The sequence below is a fragment of the Nycticebus coucang genome, chromosome 22 (genome assembly GCF_027406575.1).
Source record: "Nycticebus coucang isolate mNycCou1 chromosome 22, mNycCou1.pri, whole genome shotgun sequence".
Lineage (NCBI taxonomy): Eukaryota > Metazoa > Chordata > Mammalia > Primates > Lorisidae > Nycticebus > Nycticebus coucang.
In genome coordinates, this window is record NC_069801.1 from 41,545,680 (window position 1) to 41,568,274 (window position 22,595).

Sequence of the window (22,595 nt, forward strand, 5' to 3'; positions counted from 1 at the left end):
CATAAAGTTAAACACATATGTGGTTAAACTATATGGAAAAGTAAGGGAATAAAAATCCAAGATGGGGTGCGTGCTGCTAGACGGACACTTCACCGCTCTCGGGTTTGGACTCACATTCCGATGATTCTCTAGTCACTGCCAGAGAGGTAGGTTTCAGCCGAGCTCGCGGGGCTGGGCGCCGACGGGGGAGGCTTACTCCTCTGGTTCTGATTGCAGTTGTGTCCTGCCCTTGCAGGATGTGTTTTCCCGATAGACTTCGCCCACGTGTGGGTCCGGGCGGGGCGGGACCATGGGCTTCTCCGCTCTCTGGGCTTCTGAAACCAGCTCTCAATGTCGTCCTAGAGGGGCCGAAGAAAGCGGTGAACGACATGGTAAGCTGGGGCGCTGGGTCAAGGGGAACACAGACAAGATGCTCACAGGGCACTGTTGTGCTTGGGAGAATGATTCTCCTCCCAGGAAAGACACAATCTGTTGTATTACTAACAGGGTCAATTGCCTGTCTGGATATTGGAGATCAGTGCTTTGTCCGTAGTCCTAGCACCCTGGGCTTGATTGACAAACTCAGAGTTCCCTTCTTATGAGTTCACTGTCTTGGGCTGAAAGGCTGGATGTGACCCTGAGTCTTGTGCCAGGGATCAGTGGATGTGGGGTGCTGACACCTCAGAACAAGGACCAGAGAACTGTTAATACAGAAGATGACTTCCAGTGGGAGATGAGTTTATATGTTTGTTTTCAAATGCTGCAGAATATGAGGGTCCTTGTGCTAGAGAGTGGGGTTGAGAGGAGAGGAGTGAGCCTGCACTCCTCAGGACCAGTGAGTTGCATAAGCCTGTGAGTGGGGAGGACTGCATCTTTTGACTAAGTAGATCTAAGAGATTCTCCCTGGTTGACAGAAGAGCTCCTTGGCCCATCAGTCACAGTTCCATCTGTTGGCTGTTTTGAGATACTCCCTATTAAAGTATTTTTGAGTGTGTGCATTCGGTTATTAGAACAAAAGTTTGCTTATGGAAGGCTCTTGAGTGGACTTTTCTTTTGATTACTTACGAATCCATAATTGACATTAGTTTGTGTGTTAATGGGTACCTTTAGAGGGGTCATTCTCTTAAACTACTGATTTATTTTTAGCAACACCTCCCCCTTTCAAAAATGGTGTACTGATAAATTTCTTCTAGACCAAGCTAGTGAGGTTTAGTTCAGTTTCTGTTTGTTCATTTCTCCTTGCCAATGGAGGTTAGATGTTGAGTGTCCTTCTGAGCTTGGATAACTCATGAGAGACATCAAGAAGGAACATTAAGATTTCTCTCCCTGGGTGGTGCCTGTGGCTCAAAGGAGTAGAGTGCTGGCCTCATATACAGGAGGTGGTGGGTTCAAACCCAGCCCCCACCAAAAACTGCAAAAAAAAAAAAGGATTTCTCTCCTCTACTTCATTTTGCATTTTGTCCTACAGTCTCAGATACTGTCAACTGTAGGGTTCAGTGCTTGCAGTATTACCCCACCTCCACCAGCTCAAAATCCTTACCAAGCATCCCACTGCTTATTTTGCAGAAATGGCCAAGTCTGATCAGCAGAAGCAGGAGGTAAGACTCAAGGATGTTATTATCTGGAAAGCCATCTCTAAGATGACTGGCTCATCTCTAACATGGCTCATCTCCATTATAGCAGCCCAATAATGGGGAGCATGGGATCAGAAAACAATGATCTCTTCTTAAGATTGTCCACTTCAGAGTCATGCCAGTCACCACCAGTTAAATAAATATAAGAATGATATTTTCCTTATCTGGACACTTAAGAAGAGAAAAAGTACTGTGAGAAATTTGGTTCACAAAGTAAAGATAGTCCCTTGCATTTCCTAGCTGTCATATGGACATGGTGTGGTGGGTAGAGAAGACAACAGTTCTTGTCTGGGCATTGCCAGTGAACAGGGCTATGACCTGTAGATAATAATTTTCTCTGGGCCTCAGTTTTCTGTTGTTTAAAATGAGGGATTAATGTGTGTCTCCAAGATAGTAATTTAGAGTTAGGTAGAACTTCGTCCTCATTTTGCTTTGGGAGGAAGGGAATTGCCAACATCTAATCCAAGATACAGTTGGCCCTCTGAATCCATGGGTTCCACATCTATGGATTCAACCAACTACAAATCCAAAATTAATTGAGGAAAAGACATTCCACAAAGTTCCCATAAGAAAACATGAATTTGTTTTGACCTGAGTACTACATTGAATCCATGAGAATGAATTGAACTATTAGGTACTAAAAGTAGTGAGTAGGGCGCCGGCCCCATATGCCGAGGGTGGCGGGTTCAAACCCAGCCCCGGCCAAACTGCAACAAAAAATAGCCGGGCGTTGTGGCGGGCGCCTGTAGTCCCCGCTGCTCGGGAGGCTGAGGCAAGAGAATCGCGTAAGCCCAGGAGCTGGAGGTTGCTGTGAGCTGTGTGACGCCACGGCACTCTACCGAGGGCGGTACAGTGAGACTCTGTCTCTACAAAAAAAAAAAAAAAAAGTAATCCTAGGTTATAGGCAAATGTTACTGGTGGATTTGGGAGTCCCTAACAGATATCAAGGAACAACTATATATTTTAATAGTGCTCTTGCAACTCAAGGTGGATTTTAGGAAGCTCTTGTATTGATCGCACCCAGGGAAGCTAATCTAGAGGTGAGCCCATACATATCTCTGTACAAATTCTTACTATGAATTCTGTACACACTAACAGCCTCTCATCCTTTCACTAAAATGTGTATGTGTGATGGAAGAGGCCAGGTACCTGCTTGAGTTTGTTCTGTGTGGTACATTGGAGAAGGGCACAGAGGTGTACGCTGGTTTAACCTCAGTGTATGGACAGCAGAAATGGAAAGAAGTCAGACTTCCTTCCAGACACACACAGGAGTGGGAAGGTCACTTTGAACTGCTGACTCCACCACAGACATGTTTGATCCCTTGCACTGCGCTTAGCTTGTGGGCCTCATTGTGCTCCTGTGTAAAACACAGGGGTTGGAATAAATGGTTTACAAGTCCCACGGACTTGAATATAAACTATCTATTCCCTGTTCCAGTGAACCCTAAGTAGTGGCCACCTCAAATTCCAATAACAAAAACTGACAACTTTTTGCATTTTAGATTCAACAGAAGCTGCACACTAAATAGGCTGCCATGGAGAAGTCGGAAAAGGCCAACCAACTGTGAGCACTTAGGAAATATGGAAAGAAGGTGAGCAGGAAAATGTGCAGGGAGCAGGATGAGGCCTATTGTATTTGTCAGAACAGATGGCTGTGGTCTGCTTGGCCCCCAGCCCTGTGTGTGAGATGGTGTATTTCTTGTCTCACAGTGGGGTGTGTGCTAGTGTTCATTCATGAGCACAGGCTTGCTTTGACAACAGCATGTCACCGGGAGTATCATGGAGATTGCAGGAGAGTCATTCATTTCTCTGGGCTCTAGTTTTGCACTCATGCAGTGAAGAATTGGGTGGATATCAGAGATTTCCACCCCTGACCTCATAGCATAATCAGCAGGGGCAATCTTTCACAACAGATGCCTAAGCTTCAGAATCTCTCTAACAACTCAGTAATAAAACAAACTCCTCCCCCCAAACAACCCCAAACCAAATCAAAACAAACCACAAATAATCTGATTTCAAAATGGGCAAAAGACTGGAATACACATTTCTCAAAAGAAGAAGTATACGAAGTAATGCCCAACACCACTCATCAGGGAAGTACAAATCAAACCCACAATTAGATATAACCTTTCCCTGATTAGAATGGCTACTACCTTGAGGTGGCACCTGTGGCTCAGTGAGTAGGGATCCGGCCCCATATACTGAGGGTGGCGGGTTTGAACCCGGCTCCGGCCAAACTGCAACAAAAAAAATAGCTAGGCATTGCGGGCACCTTTAGTCCCAGCTACTCAGGAGGCTGAGGCAAAGAGAATCAGCTAAGCTATGATGCACAGCACTCTACCAAGGGTGGCAAAATGAGACTATCTCTTAAAAAAAAAAAGAATGGCTACTACCAAAAAGATAAGAAACGAAAATGCTGGTATGGATGTGAAGAAATAGGTACTGTTGGTGGGAATGTAAACTACTATATTACGGAAAACGGTAGGGAGGGTCCTCAAAAAATTGAAAGTTGAACCACTACATAATCCAGAAACCCTACTACCATGTATGTAGCCAAAGGAAGTCAAATTAGTATATCAATGAGGTCATATTAACTGCAACACTAGTCACAATAGCCAAGCTATGGGATCAACCTAAATGTCCATCAGTGGAAGAAGGATCAGGGAAATGTGGTGTAGGTACAGAATGGCATTCTCTTCAGCCATAAAAAGAATGACAGCCTGTTCTTTGCAGCAACGTGGATGAACCCCATTAAGTGAAATAACCAGGCACAGAAAGCCAAATGCCCTGTGATCACACTCATTTCAGGAATCTAAAGAAGTTGATCTTATGGAAGTACAGAGTAAGATAGTACTTACTAAAGCCTGGGAGGAGTCAGGGAGAAGGGAGATGGGGAGAGATTGGTTCATGAGTACATAATGACAGTTTGATAGGAGGAATAAGTTCTGATGTTCTCATAACATGGTGAGTGTAGTCAACAATACTGATGTATTTTTCTTCTGAGACAGTCTTGCTCTATAGAACCAGTAGAGTAGAAGCATCTTGTATGTATATTTCACAATAACTTGAGGAGGGGATTTGTAATGTTCTCAGCATGATAAGTTTTAGAGGTGATGGATGTGCCTAATAACAATTTGAGCATTGCACAAAGAATACACGTACCAAAACATCACATAATTGCATATAAGTGCAATTATTATGTTTCAATGAAAATAAAAAAATTATACAAATATGGAAGACTTGTTAAAAGTAAAAATAAATCCAGAAAGAAGAGGCCAGAGAATTGAAACAAGTCACCTAAATGGAGATTGAAATAACTCGGGATGAAGGACTCAAAAATAAGACTTTGAGATGAATGTGAAAGTTTTCTTTTTTTTTTTTTCTTTGTAGAGACAGAGTTTCACTTTATGGCCCTCGGTAGAGTGCCGTGGCATCACACAGCTCACAGCAACCTCCAACTCCTGGGCTTAAGTGATTCTCTTGCCTCAGCCTCCCGAGTAGCTGGGACTACAGGCGCCCACCACAACACCCGGTTATTTTTTTGTTGCAGTTCGGCTGGGGCCGGGTTTGAACCCGCCACCCTCAGTATATGGGGCCGGCGCCTTACCGACTGAGCCACAGGTGCCGCCCGAAAGTTTTCTTATAAAAAGAGAGCATCCAGGGGATCTGAAATTGACAGTGCCAGGGAAACAGCGTAGGTAGCACAAGCTTCTAAGAAGCAAGAGATTTTTCACTGGAAACAGAAGGGTAGTGGTGTAAAAAGTTGCAGAAGGAGGAAGGAGACTCCATACACTATCAGCATCCCCAGTCTGAAGTAAGTTGCAGAGAATGTGTGTTCACTTGAGATATAAGCCAGGAGGATCACTTGGGGTCAGGAGTTTGAGACCAGCCAGAGAAAGAGTGAGACCCCGTCTCTACTAAACAGAAAACTTAGCCAAGAGTTGTAGTGGACAGCCGTAGACTCAGCTACTTGGGAGGCTGAAGCAGGGGGAGCCCTTGAACCCAGGAATCTGAGGTTGCTGTGAGCCTGGTCTACAGAGTGAGACTATGCCTCAAAATATAAATAAAAAAAAAAAGAAACAATCTAAGGAATAGTGAAGTTTGGGAATTATATAGCCAGAGCTACAGAGACTACAATTTAAAGTCCTGCTAACTATAGGAGAAACCAGTGTTGGGTCAAGAGAAAGAACTCAGATATTATGGTGATAAGAGTAAACAAGGGGGCCAGGACAGTGGCTCACACCTGTAATCCTAGCACTCTGGGAGGCCAATGTGGGTAGATTGCCTGAGTTCACAGTTTCCAGCCTGAGCCAGAGCGAGATCTCGTCTCTAAAAAAGAAAAAAAAAAAAAAAAAATAGCCAGGTGTTGTGTTGGGTGCCTGTAATCCCAGCTACTTGAGAGGCTGGTGCAGGAGAATCTCTTGAGCCCAGGAATCTGGGGTTGCTGCAAAATATGACACCATGGCACTCTACCTGGGGAGACAAAGTGAAACTCTATCTCAAAAAACAAAACAAACAAACAAAAAAGAATATCGGAGGGAATAGAGGATCAGAAGGGCTTATGGTTTGGATGGTGATGAAAGAAACCAGGAGTGTTAAGCAGAGAGCTGGCTACATCACACAAAAGAAAGGGGAAGTGTGCACTGTCCTTAATCACGTCACGTGTAGTTGACATCTCAAGGAGTGAGAGGGAAAGTCCAATGTAATCATGAGGCCCATGGGAATGGGCAGTCGTTCTGCCAGCTTTGGCCCTACGTTCTGCTCCCAGTTAAGGGTAAGGCATGAAAGCATGGGACCTCAGGGACCAAAACAAAGTCAGCTAGCAAAAGTCAAGTCCTGCTCAGATGGAGCCCGGACAAGATCTTGTCCAGAGGCATACAGAGGCAGGGATGCCGCTCTTCAGCCTATTGGCCATTCAGTGCTCCTTCCTCCTGCCTTGTGCCCCAAGTTCTGTAACAGCCTCCATGGGCAAGAAAACATTTTAAAAATAATTTTTTTTTGTAGTTCTTGGATGTTTCAAGTTCTCAGGCAAGTAAGATTTCTTGACCAGAACTTTGTAACTTTCTGTTGCTTGAAATTCTTTTGAATTTCTTTCCCAGGAAGGTGGGAATCTCCTTGCAGCCATGATAACTAACCAGGCTTATATCACCTGCTTGTCCAGAAAAAACAAGATAAGGGATGTGTTGGCTTAGTGCCTGTAGCTAAACAGCTAGAGCGCCAGCCACATACACTGAAGATGGCGGGTTTGAACCCAACCCGGGCCTGCCAAATAACAATGACAATTACAACAAAAAGCTGGGTATTGTGGCGGATGCCTGTAGTCCCAGCTACTTGGGAGGCTGAAGCAAGAGAATCTCTTAAGCCCAAGAGTTTGAGGTTGCTGTGAGCTGTGACAACATAGCACTCTACAGAGGGTGACATAGTGAGACTCTGTCTCAAAAAAAAAAGATAAGGGATGTGGCGTACACAGCCAAAAATTATGCCCAAGGATGCACTGAGCCTGCACACAAGGCTGAAAAAGTGAAAAATATTAACTCCTAGCTCATTATAATACTAAAATCCCCACCCTGGGAGGGACATAGCCACCATTTTTTATTCAGGGGACGGATGTACTAATACGATTTCTCACAGCAATTCTATGTCCTGTGCTCCACCCCAAACACATCATCATGTTCCCCTCAGGCATTATTCATTTTCACCTTCTTAAAACCCCCTGAACTGTTGGTTGGGAAATGAACTTGAGCGACAGTCCCTGCCTCCCCCTTCCAGGAGATACATGTCCAGAAATGAATTCTTTCCTTCTTGACAATCCTCTTTGTCTCAGTAATTGATTTTCTGTGATCAACGTGAACCCCCTTTAGGATTCATTAACATTGGACTTAATATTATGAATACTTTCAGCCTTGTGAGCAGGCTCAGTGAGTGCAAAGATGTTTCCGCCTTCCTCAGAAAGAAACTCAAGGGGGAATGCATAAGTGCAAACAGATTTGTAGTCCACAAATCTTACTGGCTTAGGAAGGTGGAACATAGGAGAACTACCAAAATTATTTAAAACTTTTTTTTTTTTGCACATGGCATCAATAACAATGCTTTGAACACTCTTTACCTACTCTGAGTAAAAACTCTGTGGGCTCCCAAGAACAGGGACTAATATTACATCTCCATTTCTTCTCTTTGCTATTTCCCACAATCACTCTTAACCTTGGAAACAGGGACCAGTTTCCTGGCTGCTGGGCCCACCCACTAGAGTAAGGGAGGGGCCTGCCTATGTCATAAAGGCCACTGAGTGATGCGAGGGGGTGGGAGTGATTTAAAGGCCACGTGAATTCTGGGCACACCTTAGTTACTCTCTAGTCTGGACAAGAGTAGTAGCGCTCAACAATGACAAAGAAACTGCCCCCCATACCCCAGCCTCGGCCCCAGCCTCCACCTTGCCGCTCTCTTCCTCCACGCTGTCCCCCAACTGTCCTTCCTCATCTTTGTCCTGTGCATCCCCGCCCTCCACATCCCTGTCCTCAGCTTCCCCACCCTCAGCCTCCCCATCCTCAGCTTCCTCCCCTGAAACCTGCACCTTCTACTAATTCCTCTTCCTCCACTTTCCCCCCTATAAATAATGCCCCCCATTCCCAGAATCCTGCCCAGAGGCTCCACAAGGCCAACAACTCTGTCCCTTCCCGGCAGCCCCTCTCCCGCCCCCCTGTCCGCCTGGCTCCCCTTTCCCTCTACACCCCCGTCAACATCCCCACTCCTCCCCATAGCCCTTCCTCTTAGGGTCCTGCTCACCCTCCTGTACCCCTACGCTATACCTATCAAGTCCCAAGTCTTCTCCTGGGGAGATGGATTCTCTAGGACTGAGACAATTTGGAACAGCCCCAAATCCCTGCACTGCGGATTCCCAGCCTGACCTGGTGGGCCCAGAGCAGGCAAGAAGAAGGCAACCATCCCTCAGCCTGGGTGAGTTACAGGCTCCCTTGTCCACCACCAGGTCCTGCTTGTCTTCTGTGTATGTTAATCCTTTGCCGGGGATGCCTTTAACAATTTCCTTTTCTTTCTTTCTTTCTTTTTTTTTTGAGACAGAGCCTTAAGCTGTTGCTCTGGGTAGAATGCCATGGCATCACAGCTCACAGCAACCTCCAACTCCTGGGCTCAAGCGATTCTCTTCCCTCGGCCTCCCAAGTAGCTGGGACTACAGGCACCCGCTACAACATCCAGCTATTTTTTAGTTGCGGTTGTCCTTGTTGCTTAGCAGGTCCGGGCTGGGTTCGAACCCACCACCCTAGGTGTATGTATGTGGCTGGCGTCCTGCAGACTGAGCTACGGGTACCGTCCAACCATTTCCTTTTCTAGGCAGTCTGGTCCTTTCCTATTCTGCCTCCTCCGCCAGCCTGCATAAGCCTCTGCACATGTGACTGGCCTCTCCATGGAACATGGTCTGTGACTACAGAGCAGACTACAGGATCAGCAGTTGAGCAGGTACAGGAAAGTAAGTGGAAAGTGTTCCACCTATTTTCAAGGAGGGCAGGGGCTGGGGTCAAATGAGTCAGGAGAGGGTGGGCCCTGAGCACTCACTCAGGGGACAGGCCCTGCTACAGATAGATGGGGACTCAGGATGGTTTTTCTTTGTACTTTTTAGCCTCTTTCCTCCCAGACTTCATTTGTCTTCATCCTAGGATTCTACAATCATCCCAGGGACTCTCTGCCCTTGAGAAAAGTCTCCTGTAAAAAGGGATCAGAGCCCTCCACTGTGTTGTCATCAAAGTTCTCAGGATTGAGCCCCTGACTCAGTCATCCTACCCCACAATGGGAAAGGAAGCAGAGTGTGGAAGGCAAAGAACATGTCCACATCCCACTCAGATGAGAGCAAGCAGGTAACAGAAGATTCATTTTTAAAGTGTTCGCCTCAAACCCGTATCTTCATTAAATATAACTTCAATGTTCCAAGAGATTTGAAGGGAGTTGACATCTGATAATAATTAGTATGGAAATGCAAAGGGACAAGAATATTAAGATTCTCCTAAGAGGATTCTTAGGATTCTTCCTAAGAGGAAGTTCTTTCCTACCAGGTATCAAAACATATTACAAAAATAGTTAATATAGGGTAGTGTTCCTGCAGACATAGGGAGATGAAAATTACAAAGCATAGAATTGAGAAACAGACTCATACATATGTGGACACTTTCTCCAAGATTAAAAAAAAAACAGATCAGAATAGTGGATATCAAAAAAAAACTGGTTTTTTTTGTTTTGTTTTTTTCAATAAATTGGTGCTGGGTCACCAATTTATAAATTTCCTTTCTTAGAAAGGAAACTATGTTGCATTCCTACCTCACACTATTGCTCAAATATCAATTTCAGGTGGAACATAGATATAAATCTGACAGGGTAATTAGAAGAAATCTAGAATTGCTGTGCCTATGTATAGCTATTGAGCACTTGAGATGTTCTATGAAGTGTGAAATTTACACCTGATTTGAAACTATGAAAAAAAGGTATAATCCTTAGTAATTTTATATTGAAACTTTGAAATTATAATAATTTAGATATATTGAGTTCAATGAAATATCCTTAAAGGTAGTTTCCTGAGTCATTGTTCTTTTTTACTGTATATCTGCTTTATAATAGGAGAGGTTTCTGACTCCTTCCAAATCTTTTTAGGAAATGATTGACCAAAGTGAGGTCCATAATATGACCATGACCTCATTGATCTGCCACTTGCTCTTCCTGGTAGGTCCTGGGATTAACCAGGCTGGGTCCTGAGAAGCCCAGGCAGGTGAGCCAGTAAGGCATCAGGATAGGAAATAAAGTCCTCAGAGGTGGGATCAGGGGATGTGGATTCAGGCAGGGGACTGGGGGTGGGTGGGGTCGGAGGGGGGTGCCCAGTTGGTCTAATGCAGCAGGATCCTATGCCATTGATTCTGTTGCTTGGAGACGGCATGGGACACTGATGCTTGGAGACCTCATGGGGTGCTGTTGCCTGGAGGCCTCGTAGGGCACGGTTGCCTGGAGACCAAGGAGCCCAGCATCAGGCCAGCCACATGAGGGTACAGAGAGAAGCCAATCAGGACCTGCAGCACCAAGGGCATGGTGGGACACCAGATGGAGGAGAGGGCTCCAGATGAGATCCACCAGAACCAGATCTTGAGGGAACTGTACGTCAAAGAGCATAGTGCCCAGAAACTAAGCAGTATCACGAAAATCCCTTCCACAAAGATGAGGGGCAGCAGGATGGGGAGGGCAAGAGCTGGAGGGCATCGCTAAGGAGAGGTCCTGAGGGCTGTTGGCAGGGGTGGATTTCCCAGGGAAGAAAAGTTTCTTTCACACCGTCCTCCTAGATCTCTGACTGAGGACAGAGGGGATTCGAGGACTCGCCTGCTTCACATCAGACATATTAGGAATATTGGAATGCGTCCACATCACAATTATGAATTATTCATTGTAGCAAAGAAATTTAAACAGCTATTTATAATTTGATTGGTTTTTAATGGGCCAAAGATTTATTTTCATGCTTCACATATGGTCTAGGAAGTTCAGGATAGGTGACTCTGGGCCCACAGTGCTCCCCCAATAAAACAACCCTGCCCTCTACTCTTGTCACTGCACATTTCTTGGGGGGTTTCATCTGGGCCTGTAACATCAGCTCCTCTTAATGCCACTGGGCCTCAAATGGAGCTTTGGACCCTCACTTCCAATCCCTTCCCAGATGCCTTCCCTGCAATGCCGCACAAGAACCTTAAACCAGCAGGAATCATCTGCACCTTCTGCCCCACTCAGTGACACTCTAGAACATCCTGTCTCAGCAATAGGCATCACAGTCATTCACTCTCCCAAGTTCAAAGCCTAGGACTCATCATGAAAGTCCCTGTCTCCCTCACTCCTCTACGTAATTAGGCACAAGTCCTGTTACTCCTTTCCATTTCTCTCACCTGACCCAGCTGCTCCTACCTCAGTAAAAGACACCTTTATGCACAAGGAGGCGTCTTCCCTCTCTGCTCATGTAATTTCTAAGTAGCATCTCAGTGAGCATCTCTCTCCACCTTCATTCCAGAAGCGTCAGGAAGGACCTGGTGACTGCTGCCTGGATTGGCAAATGTGCTCCCAACTATCCTCCTCCCCTCCAAGCTGGGCCCCAAGCCTTCCCCTATACCACCGCCAGCTAGAGCTATGCTGAAGGCCAACTGGATTAATTCAGTCCCTCAAAAATCATCAGTTCCACAGCTTCTGAGCTAAAGTTTAAATCATACAGAAGATGACACCCCTGCCCAGATTAATTCCACACCCTCCTCCCCTCTAGCCCTATGCCCTTAAAAAGGATTTTGGAGCCGACACTGGACCAGCCACTGTTCAAGTATTCTACACATGCTCCTTTTCCCCTGGCATTTCAAATAAATGGATTTTTGAAATACAACTTGCCATTTCCTCCACCTTACTGAAAGAAACATTGTTCTTCTTCCTAAACTTACTTCCCAACTCCTGTGCCTAATTAACTGCATGGTGTAGTTCACTATAGTCTGATTGCATGTGATGAATCATATAGAGAAAATAGTGTCTTCACTGTAGTCATACTAACCTGCTTTTACTCTGGAGCTCTTAACTAATCAGAAAAACAAACTCATGTCCAATTCTATTCAAACTTAGTCTTTTTTAGCTTATGTAAAGAATCCTTTCAAAAGTGCTGTCTGCCAGCTCACGTCTTTTGGGCACATGTCCTTTGGGGTAAAGTGAGGAAATATTAGAACTTGTACTGCCTTTTTTACCTAAACAGAAAGAAATAATGCTTTGCTAATATACTAACAACAGAAACTATGTGAAAAATACATCTGTGAGGGGTGCATGCTGCAAAGCTATTTCAGTGCTGGGAGTTCATGATAACCAGTTTGGACTCCACTGGTTTCTACTAACCTCTGCTCATTTTCTACCACTCTCCACCTAGCTCTCTCCACTGGACCACTCAGGCCTTCTTGATGTTTCTCAAACTCTTCAAGCTCATGTCCATGTTCTCTCTCCCACATGCATTCATACAGTGCATTCCCCCTGGTCCGGACTCTGCTCAAGTGTATCTCCCTAGACATGCATCCCACAAACACCCCCATCAACAGTCTACCCACTTGTCCTGCTTTGCTGGTTCTCCATCACACTTAAGTTGCCAAAAGCCATGTCTGTTTATCATCTATTACCACAAATAGAATGAAGATCAGGGAACACAGGAAGCTTTTCTGTCTTGCTTACAGCCTCTCCTGTGCATGTGTAATTCTGAGCTAAGTGGTGTCGTTTCTGCTCCACTGTTATCATGGGCCCTCCTTGGGAAGTCTCACTGTCTGGGCAACCTCTGTTAGCTGCCCGGCATGCCTACCTTCCCTCTAGGTGAGAACTGTTCCAGAGAGCATCTGTCAATCAGGAACATGTCTTGTATCTGTGCTACAGTCAAAACTGTAGCCATGACCCAGATGTGGCTGTTGCATACCTGAAATGTGCTGACTAGTGTGACTAAGGCAAAGAATTTTTCATTGTATTTCTTTTTCTTTTTGGAGACTGAGTCTCACTATGTTGTCCTCAGTAGAGAGCTGTGGCATCACAGCTCACAGCAACTTCTAACTCTTGGGCTTAAGTGATTCTCTTGCCTCAGCCTCCCAAGTAGCTAGGACTACAGGCACCCACCACAATGTCCGGCTATTTCTTGTTGCAGTTGTCACTGTTGTTTAGCTGTCCCGTGCCAGGTTCAAATCCACCACCCTCAGTGTATGTGGCTGGTGCTGTAACCACTGTGCTATGGGTGCTGAGCCTGTATTTCATTTTATATATCCAAATTCATGTATCCACAGCTGTTCGTCAACATCCTGTACAATGCTGCATGGCCAGGATCTTGTCCTTGAGACTCACAACCCCTTTCATGTGAATACTGTCAGCTCTGTTTTCCACCACAGCCACACATCTGCAAAGTGGGGCCTGTTTTAAGCTCAGGTCCATCATCTCATAATGCAGTTCTGCTCACTTCCCCACAGGATTTTTCTGATCCTGCATCCTCTGCTGTAGGGCAACCCTCAATGCCAGGACCTCAGGCTGATCTGGATCTATAAGAACATCACTCTGTACAAGGCTAAAATGTGGAGACTGGGAAAAGATCACTGCCACAAGTAGCCTCCCAGCAGTGCTGTCTGTCCTTGTATTTGATGCCCAAAATGTGCACTGCACAGAGAAATAAACATTACTTTAACATGCAAGTCTAACTTTTCTCCTTTCTGCCTAAGTCCACTGCTTCAAAGTTCCATCTTTTAATCCAATATGAGAATTCTAGGAAAGCATGACAGGCTATGTGCATATAGTCATCTCCTTGGTCTTCCTAAATAATAGGTTGATTTTAAAAAGGTATAAATATAAAACAAAGAATGGGAGAGAAACTATGTAATCAAGAAAACTTGGGGGGTAGAGTCAGATGGGAGGGTAGAGCAAGATGGTAGACTAAAGACATCTCCTTACCAGCCACTCACAGACAGAGGAGAGAAGACTCTAGCCACCTGTGGCTGGGGGAACCTACACAGAAACATCACTCTGGGGACATAATGAAGCAGTAGGAGACTTCAAGTGCCAAAGAGGAGGTCTGGAGCTGAGGAAGACCTGCACAGAGGCAAGTGCCTGGTCATGGGCAAAGTCCAGCCAACTGGCCCTCACACAGATGACTAGGGACAAGAAAAAGCTGTCCTGCAGGTTTTTTTTATTTTGGACTGAGCTGCTTGCTGGAGCTGTCTTAGAAGTGAGCGAGTAAACTTGAACAGGGTCTGACAGCCAAGATTGAATACCAGGTGGGGTGGATCTCCCATCAGCTTGGCTACTAGCAGGGTGCTGCCATTGCGGGAAGGCCATGCCAAAGGAACAGTCTGCAGGATCCTAGTACAAGGCCGGCTCTGGAGCATCTGCTGAGCTTGGGCAACCATCCTTGGGGTGAGATGAATGGCCGCTACATCCCAAGGAAGGCCACTTAGTAGTCAGGGGGCACGGTTTGATACACTTCCTAAGAAATCTGGAAAGAGCATCAGGACCCCAATCCCATGAGAACTGAATGCTGATGAATTGACCAGGCCCTGATTGAGGCCAAGTAAATCAGGAAGACAGGACTAGGTCTCCTCTGCAATTAGAAAGTGGCTTCTGGTCCCCATTTTATACAACAAAACCAGCATGTGTTCTCTGTCTCCTAACACCACAGCACCACCTTGTGACCAGACTCTCTCTCTGTATATACACAAACACACAAACACACATATATTTTTCTTCATTTTTTATTCCTGTTCTCAATTTTTTCTTCTGAAACAGAATCTCAGTATGTCACCCTCAGTAGAGTGCCATGGCATCACAGCTCAGCTCATAGCAACCTCAAACTCTTGGGCTTAAGTGATTCTCTTGCCTCAGCCTCCCAAGTAGCTGGCACTACAGGTGCCCACTACAATGACCAGCTATTTTTTTGTTGTAGTTGTTGTTGGTTAGCAGGCCTGGGCTGGGTTCAAACCCACCAGCCTCAGTGTACGTGGTCAGCGCCCTAACCACGGAGCTATGGGCACCGAGCCAGCCTGTTCCCAATTTTTTACCTCAGTTTTTTTTTCTTTTCTGTTGTAGTTTGTTTGCTTTGGTTTATTTTTATTTTCTTCAATAGCAAGGGCTCCTCCATTTTTTTGTCATGGTTTTTCAGCCACTTGTATTATTTATTTTTTATTTCTTTCCTTTTTCTCTTTGGTAGAGATTTTTCTACTTTTCTGATCTTTCCCATATAAATTTCTGAGACAACAACTATGATATCCCTTACTTCTTCATCTTTTATAGTTATATTTTTAGTATTATCTATTATTTTTATTTTCTCTGAGGGCTGGAGGGGTCACAGCTTTGGTCTGCATGAGCTCATGGTCTAGGGCAATGGTTCTCAACCTTCCTAATGCCACAACCCTTTAATACAGTTCCTGTGGGTCACGACTCCTAGGTTGAGAACCACTGACCTAGGGTGTCCTTCTAGCTTTGGCCTTTGGAAAGATGGTATTAGAAGGTCTCCACTGTGAAATACTGCTTATTTTTCTTTTATATTTCACAGAGGTGGGGACTTACTTTTGCTCAGGTTGGCAAGAAGATCCTGGCCTTGAGGGACCAACCCAGCCCAGCCCCCAAAAGTCCTAGAGTTGTGGGTTTCAGTCAAAGCACCCTATTGAACATCACCATTTCTCCTGTTGCTCTGTTTCTTTTTCTGTCCTTCCCCCCTTTGTTCAATTATTTCCTTTCACTCCCACTTCCTTTGTTTTTATTCTTTATCTTTTTCTTTCCTCTTTCCCTTCTTGCTCTTTACCTTCTCTCCCTTTTGGCTTTATACTATATGGCCAGTTCAATACCTAAGCTCAGAGACAAGGTAATTTAAAGTGAAGGAGGTAGTGAGAGGAAAGAGTAGGGGAAGAAGAAAACACATACAAAGAGGAACCAACAATAATTCTGGCAACATGAAGAAACAGAACAAAGCAACACCCACCAAAGGATCATGAAGTAGCTACCACAGAAGATTCTACCTATACATAATTAATGGAAATGACAGAAATAGAATTTAAAATATGGATGACAAAAGCAATAAAGAGAATTGAAGGGAAAGTGGAAAATAATCAAAAGGAATTCCAAAAACAGAGGCAAAAAAAAAAATGGATGAAAGGCATGAAGAATACAGAAAGGTTATGGCAGAGCATAAGGAATTGAAGTTAATAAGCAAACTTAAAGATGCAGTAGAAAGTATCAATAACAGATTACACCATGGAGAAGAAAGAATCTCAGAGCTAGAGAATAAAGTTCTTGAGGTAACCTGCACAGTGAAAGAGGCAAAGAAGGAGAGAGAGAAAGCAGAATATTTTCTCAGAGAATTACAAGACTTCATGAAGTGTTCAAACCTATGAATTATAAGGCTATCTGAGGGGGAAGAAGAATGTCCCAAAGCAATGGAAGACCTATTGGACGATATCATAATTGAAAATTTCCCAAATATCACTAAAAATTCTGAAACACTCCTTTTCAAGGGATATCAAACCCTGGGTTGTCTCAACACAAACAGAACATCTTCAAGACAAATTATAATGAACCTGTCCAAAGTCAAGGTGAAAGAGAAAATTCTGCAAGCAGCCAAGAGTAAGTGCCAAAGCAATCTCTTTTTGTTAAAATTACCTTGCCTCAGGCTTTCTGCTATAGCAGCACAAAAGGGACTAAAAGAGTTCAAATTCAAATTTATGGTATCTAATAAGTAGAAAACATCGGGCGGCACCTGTGGCTCAGTGAGTAGGGTGCTGGCCCCACGAGGGTGGTGGGTTCAAACCTGGCCCTGGCCAAACTGCAACAACAAAAAAATAGCCTGGCATTGTAGCGAGTGCCTGTAGTCCCAGCTATGCGGGAGGCTGAGGCAAGAGAATCGCCTAAACCCAAGAGCTGGAGGTTGCTGTGAGCTATGATGTCACAGCACTCCACTGAGGGCAACAAAGTGAAACTCTGTCTTAAAAAAAAAAAGTAGAAAACATCAGCAAAGGCTACTCTAAAATTACTATAAATTAATAATAGTGACTAAGGGTTCCTAATGCATTAAGACATAGGAGTAGTGACTTATCATCCAAGTTTCCCCTTAGCAACGGCTCTGTGTGTGGCTGCTGGTGCCTAAGGCCTTACCAGTTGATCCACTCCTATCTCTGGGCCTCCAGCTGCTTTCATGGACCAGGAGTGGGACAATGATTAGATAGCCCAGGCTGCTTTTCAATGGAGCTGGCTGTGAGATGGCATGAGATGAGCCCAGTCAAGCCTGAATCCCAGTGTGCTCTGCCCAGCTGTGAACAAACTGCTCAAGCTGGGAACTGGTTTTCTTCCAATTCAACTGCAACCTGTCTCTGTTCTAGCATTTTAATTATGGTATTAACAAAATGTGAACGTTAAAAAGTATGTGCTTTACAAACATGATTCTGATGTTCTCTTTTGATATTAACTCACATTAATTGCCTTAGATGATACTGATACCCAAACAGAAATATGGCAGAAGAATCATTACTGCCAGTCCTGACAATATCCTTCAAGTAGAGGTGGCAGTGGTGGGATCAGGCTCTCCCAACACCCCCAGGAAGGATCCTGGAAGGTGGGTGTGAGGATCTCATTAAATCAGTCAGGTCAACTCCAAGTGGGTATGGCTAGGACCAAAAGCTCAGTGTAGAGACTCTCCTCACCAGAAATTCGATGAGGCAGCAGGGAATAGTATGTTCCAGCAGGGCTATGTGATGTGAACAGCAGAAGAAAAAGTAGTAAACCAAGTAAGGTAAAATAGGAGTTGGAAACATAAGAGAAAAGGAGGGAGAGAGTAAGTGAGAAGAGCTAAAATGATGTGGAGTGACCAGGGGCCATGAGAGGAGACAAGTAGGACACAGGTGTACTTTGGATAAAGATGGGGTGGAACAATGAGTGGCAATTTTTTTTGTTGTAGTTGAACATTACAAAAACGGGGTGCCCAGTGAAGTGTGGGGGCCACTGGTGGGGTATGGAGGTGCCTAGCAAACTTCCTTGGTGGGCTCTAGGCCATGGTCATAGCCAGCATGAGCTCTGGGGGAGCCAAAAGAAAGTCTTCGGGCAAGGTCTTGGGTCCCTTTGTCTCAGAGGGACCCTCTACAAGCCTCCTCCTCTCAGATGGCTCAGTCACCAAGTGAGTGGAGAGCAGCATGGTACCTGCATGATGCGGACGTAGTCGGTGCAGTGCAGCTCACCCTCCTTGATCACCTTCTTCTTGAGGGTGGCCAGGTTCCTCTCCAGGAGCTCCCGCTGCTGGCCATACTCCTGCTGCAGGTCTGTGTTCAGCCCTGCGATCTCCACCTGAGGGGGCATGGAGGGCAGGGCAGGGCAAGAGGAGAGGTGAGCTCACCATGTCTGCCCGCCACGTACTTCATAAAGAGACCTTGGACCTTCTCCTTCAGCAGCTGCAGCTCCTGGAAGTAAGCCACGCAGTTGTGAAGGTCTATCTTAAACCATCTCACCAGGACTTCCAAATCCCATTCCTGCAACCAGAGACATTTCCTTCTGGCACTGTAGGGTGCTCTCCAGGGGAAGGACCAGGGACTGCAGGCAGAAAGAGGATAATGGCACAGGAAGGGACAAGAGACACCTCATGAGGGACTTACAGCTAATGCAAAGACCTGGACAGGCACACAGCCATGAGCTGGAGGCACTAAAACTCTTACGCACCTGCCCTGGGCTGGGCACCTAGCCTGAACAGCCTGCATGGCACTTTATCCTTAGGAGTCCATGCACATGGGCTCTCTTATAGGCTCTGGATTCCCTTCAGGACCATGGGCCTTAAAAGATGAAAAGCAGCTCACGTGATTGTCATATTCCTTTAGAGCTGAGATAGATGGCACTCTTTCTTTCCCAGATCCCTGCCCAGGCCTTTCAGGTCCCTCTTCTTAGCTCACCTAACACTCAGGAACACTGCTGTGAGCAGGCAGGGGGAAAAATATCATTCAGTTAGGCAGGTTGGTTCACTTGCACACTGGGGCTAGTCCCCTTCTCCACACAGCTTTTAGCCACCTCCTCCTCCCCTGACCTAGACAGTCTCTCCTTTCCATTGCTCCCAGAGCCCTTTCGACACATTCTCTCCTCTCCTACCTTGCAACATTATTTTTTTATTAATATTAAATCATAGCTGTGTACATTAATGCGATCATGGGGCACCATACACTGGTTTGTTTTTTTCATACACTGGTTTTATAAACAGTTTGACACATTTTCATCACACTGGCTAACATTGCCTTCCTGTCATTTTCTTAGTTATTGTATTAAGATAATTATAGTCTACATTTACTAAGTTTCACATGTGCCCTTGTAAGATGCACCACAGGTGTAATCCCACCAATCACCCTCCCTCTGCCCATCCTCCCCCCTCCCTCACCTCCCTCCCACCCTTCTCTATATTCTTAGGTTATAACTGGGTTGTAGCTTTCATGTGAAAGCCATAAATTAGTTTCATACTAGGGCTGAGTACATTGGATACTTTTTCTTCCATTCTTGAGATACTTTACTAAGAAGAATATGTTCCAGCTCTATCCAAGTAAACATGAAAGAGGTAAAGTCTCCATCTTTCTTTAAGGCTGCATAATATTCCTTGGTGTACATATACCACAATTTATTAATTCATTCATGGATTGATGGGTACTTGGGCTTTTTCCATGATTTAGCAATTGTGAATTGGGCTGCAATAAACATTCTGGTGCAAATATCTTTGTTATAATGTGATTTTTGGTCTTCTGGGTATAAACCTAGTAGAGGAATTATAGGATTGAATGGCAGATCTATTTTTAGATCTCTAAGTGTTCTCCAAACATCTTTCCAAAAGGAATGTATTAATTTGCATTCCCACCAGCAGTGTAGAAGTGTTCCCTTTTCTCCACATCCATGCCAACATCTCTGGTCTTGGGATTTTGTGATATGGGCTAATCTTACTGAAGTTAGATGGTGTCTCAAGGTAGTTTTGATTTGCATTTCTCTGATGATTAAAGATGATGAGCATTTGTTCATATGTCTGTAGGCCATGCGCCTGTCTTCTTCAGAGAAGTTTCTCTTCAAGTCCCTTGCCCAGCCTGTGATGGGATCACTTGTTCTTTTCCTGCTTATACGTTTGCGTTCTCTGTGGAATCTGGTTAAGCTACTTACAGTTATTTGATCTTTGACAAGCCAATTAAAAACATCCGGTGGGGAAAAGATTCCCTATTTAACAAATGGTGCAGGGTGAACTGGCTGGCAACCTGTAGAAGACTGAAACTGGACCCACACCTTTCACCATTAACTAAGATAGACCCTCACTGGATTAAAGATTTAAACTTAAGACATGAAACTATAAAAATACTAGAAGAGAGTGCAGGGAAAACCCTTGAAGAAATCGGTCTGGGCGAGTATTTCATGAGGAGGATCCCCGGGCAGTTGAAGCAGCTTCAAAAATACACTACTGGGATCTGATCAAACTAAAAAGCTTCTGCACAGCCAAGAACACAGTAAGTAAAGCAAGCAGACAGCCTTCAGAATGGGAGAAGATATTTGCAGGTTATGTCTCCTTGAAACATTATTATGCAAACCCTCCTGATCTGTCTCTTCTGGTTGAGAAGGGCAGGATCTCTATTCATTCATGATCATAGCTCTGCAGCTTCCTGAGTTACCTAGTACAGAGCCAATGCCTAATGCAAGGGGGCAGGAAAACCACTGTGATTCAACAAATGTTGTGGAGTGGTCTGTGCTAGGGACACACACCAGTCACCAGGCTGGCACTGGTTGGCCTGAGAGAGATGATAGTATCCTAGACGAAGGAAATGGGAGCTGGAAGAGGGAAAAAGGGCTTCTCCAGTTTGCAGGCTCGAGATTCATGTCTGAGTGCCTAAGATTGACTGTGCCTCTTTCTCTACAACCTTTTTTTTTTCTTTTTGAGGCAGAGTCTCACTTTTTCACCCTCAATAGAATGCTGTGGTGTCATAGCTCACAGCAACCTCAACTCCTAGACTCAAGTGATCCTCATGTCTCCGCCTCCCAAGTAGATAGGACTACAAACGCCTGCCACAATACCCAGTTATTTTTAGAGACAGGGTCTCGCTCTTGCTCTGCAATCTTAAATCAGCATTGTCAGATTAGGTGGAATGGAAGAGATATGGAGTGTATTATTTATCACTGTTCTCTTTTCCCCTCCCAGGCAAAGCCTCAAACTACTCTAAGAATAAAAGTAATCCCTTTTATAGAAAAATTGTGAAATATGTCACGTCATTTGCTATCTAAACAGCCAAAAGATTAGCATGGTATGTGGGAGTAAGCATCCCTTTCACAGTATGGAAATTCCATCTACTTCTCATCATACTCAGGGATTCTAAATAGGGCAGGAGGAACACTTTTGCTCCCCAGGGGACATCTGGTGATCCCTGGAGACATTTTAGTTGTGACGCCTTAGGAAGGGGGTACTTCTGGCATCCAGTGGATAGAGAGCAAGGATGCTGCTAAACATCCCATAATGCACAGGACAGACCCTCCTCAAGAGAGAATTTCCCGGCTCAGCACCTGTATCTCAAGCGGCTAAGGCACCAGCCACATACACCAGAGCCCGCAGGTTCAAATCCAGCTGGGTCTGCCAAACAATGACACCTACAACCAAAAAAATGGCTGGGCATTGTGGTGGATGCCTGTAATCCCAGCTACTTGGGAGGCTGAGGCAAGAGAATCACTTAAGCCCAGAAGTTGGAGGTTGCTGTGAGCTGTGATGCTACAGCACTCTAGCCAGGGTGACAACTTGAGGCTCCATCTCAAAAAAAAAAAAAAAGAGAGAGAGAGAGAATTTCCCAAAATTAACAGCACCAATGTTGAGAAAATATTAATAGCACCAAGGCTGAGCAATGCCATACTAGATGTATAAATAAATGAGTATAAACTAAAAAGACAAGTTCCTGGAAACATCTCCACTAGGAAGGACCCTTGAGTCATCAGAGGAAAGCTGGAAAAATGTTTGTGAGGGTAGGTACCCAAGTCAGGGAAGTGTTATTAGATGTCACAGCTGTACAGATGAGCCGAGGGCTTGGGGCTTCCTTCCTATTGGAAATGGAACTTCATATGTGATCTACAGTGAGTGGGCCAAAGGAGTCTACTACCCCCAGAAGGAACTCCCAAGGTGAGAGGCCCCTGGAAGGACCCAGACCCAGATATCAGGCCTGACAGCAATGGGCACCACTGCTAAGGGTAGGAAGGACTCTAAGTCACTCACTCCCAAGGTGCAACCATATCCCCTGCTAACAATCAAGATCATGGTTGGCTCCTTACTTCTGGACAAGGTAAATAATATTCCATGTGTGTTGGGATGGAAAGTAGCTGAGCTTTAGCAAACAACTGACCCAACTTTAAATCCAGCTGACAGAGAGGTATGTCAAATGAGGGCACAGACCCAGGGGAGTGATTTCCACGGGCTTGCAGTACATTGACCTTCCA

General features: G+C 45.0%; 1 pseudogene; it reads left to right on the plus strand.

The window, feature by feature from the left end:
• Nucleotides 1–236: 236 nt before the first annotated feature.
• Nucleotides 237–22,595, plus strand: part of LOC128574714 (probable rRNA-processing protein EBP2) — a 41,645-nt pseudogene continuing 19,286 nt past the window's right edge.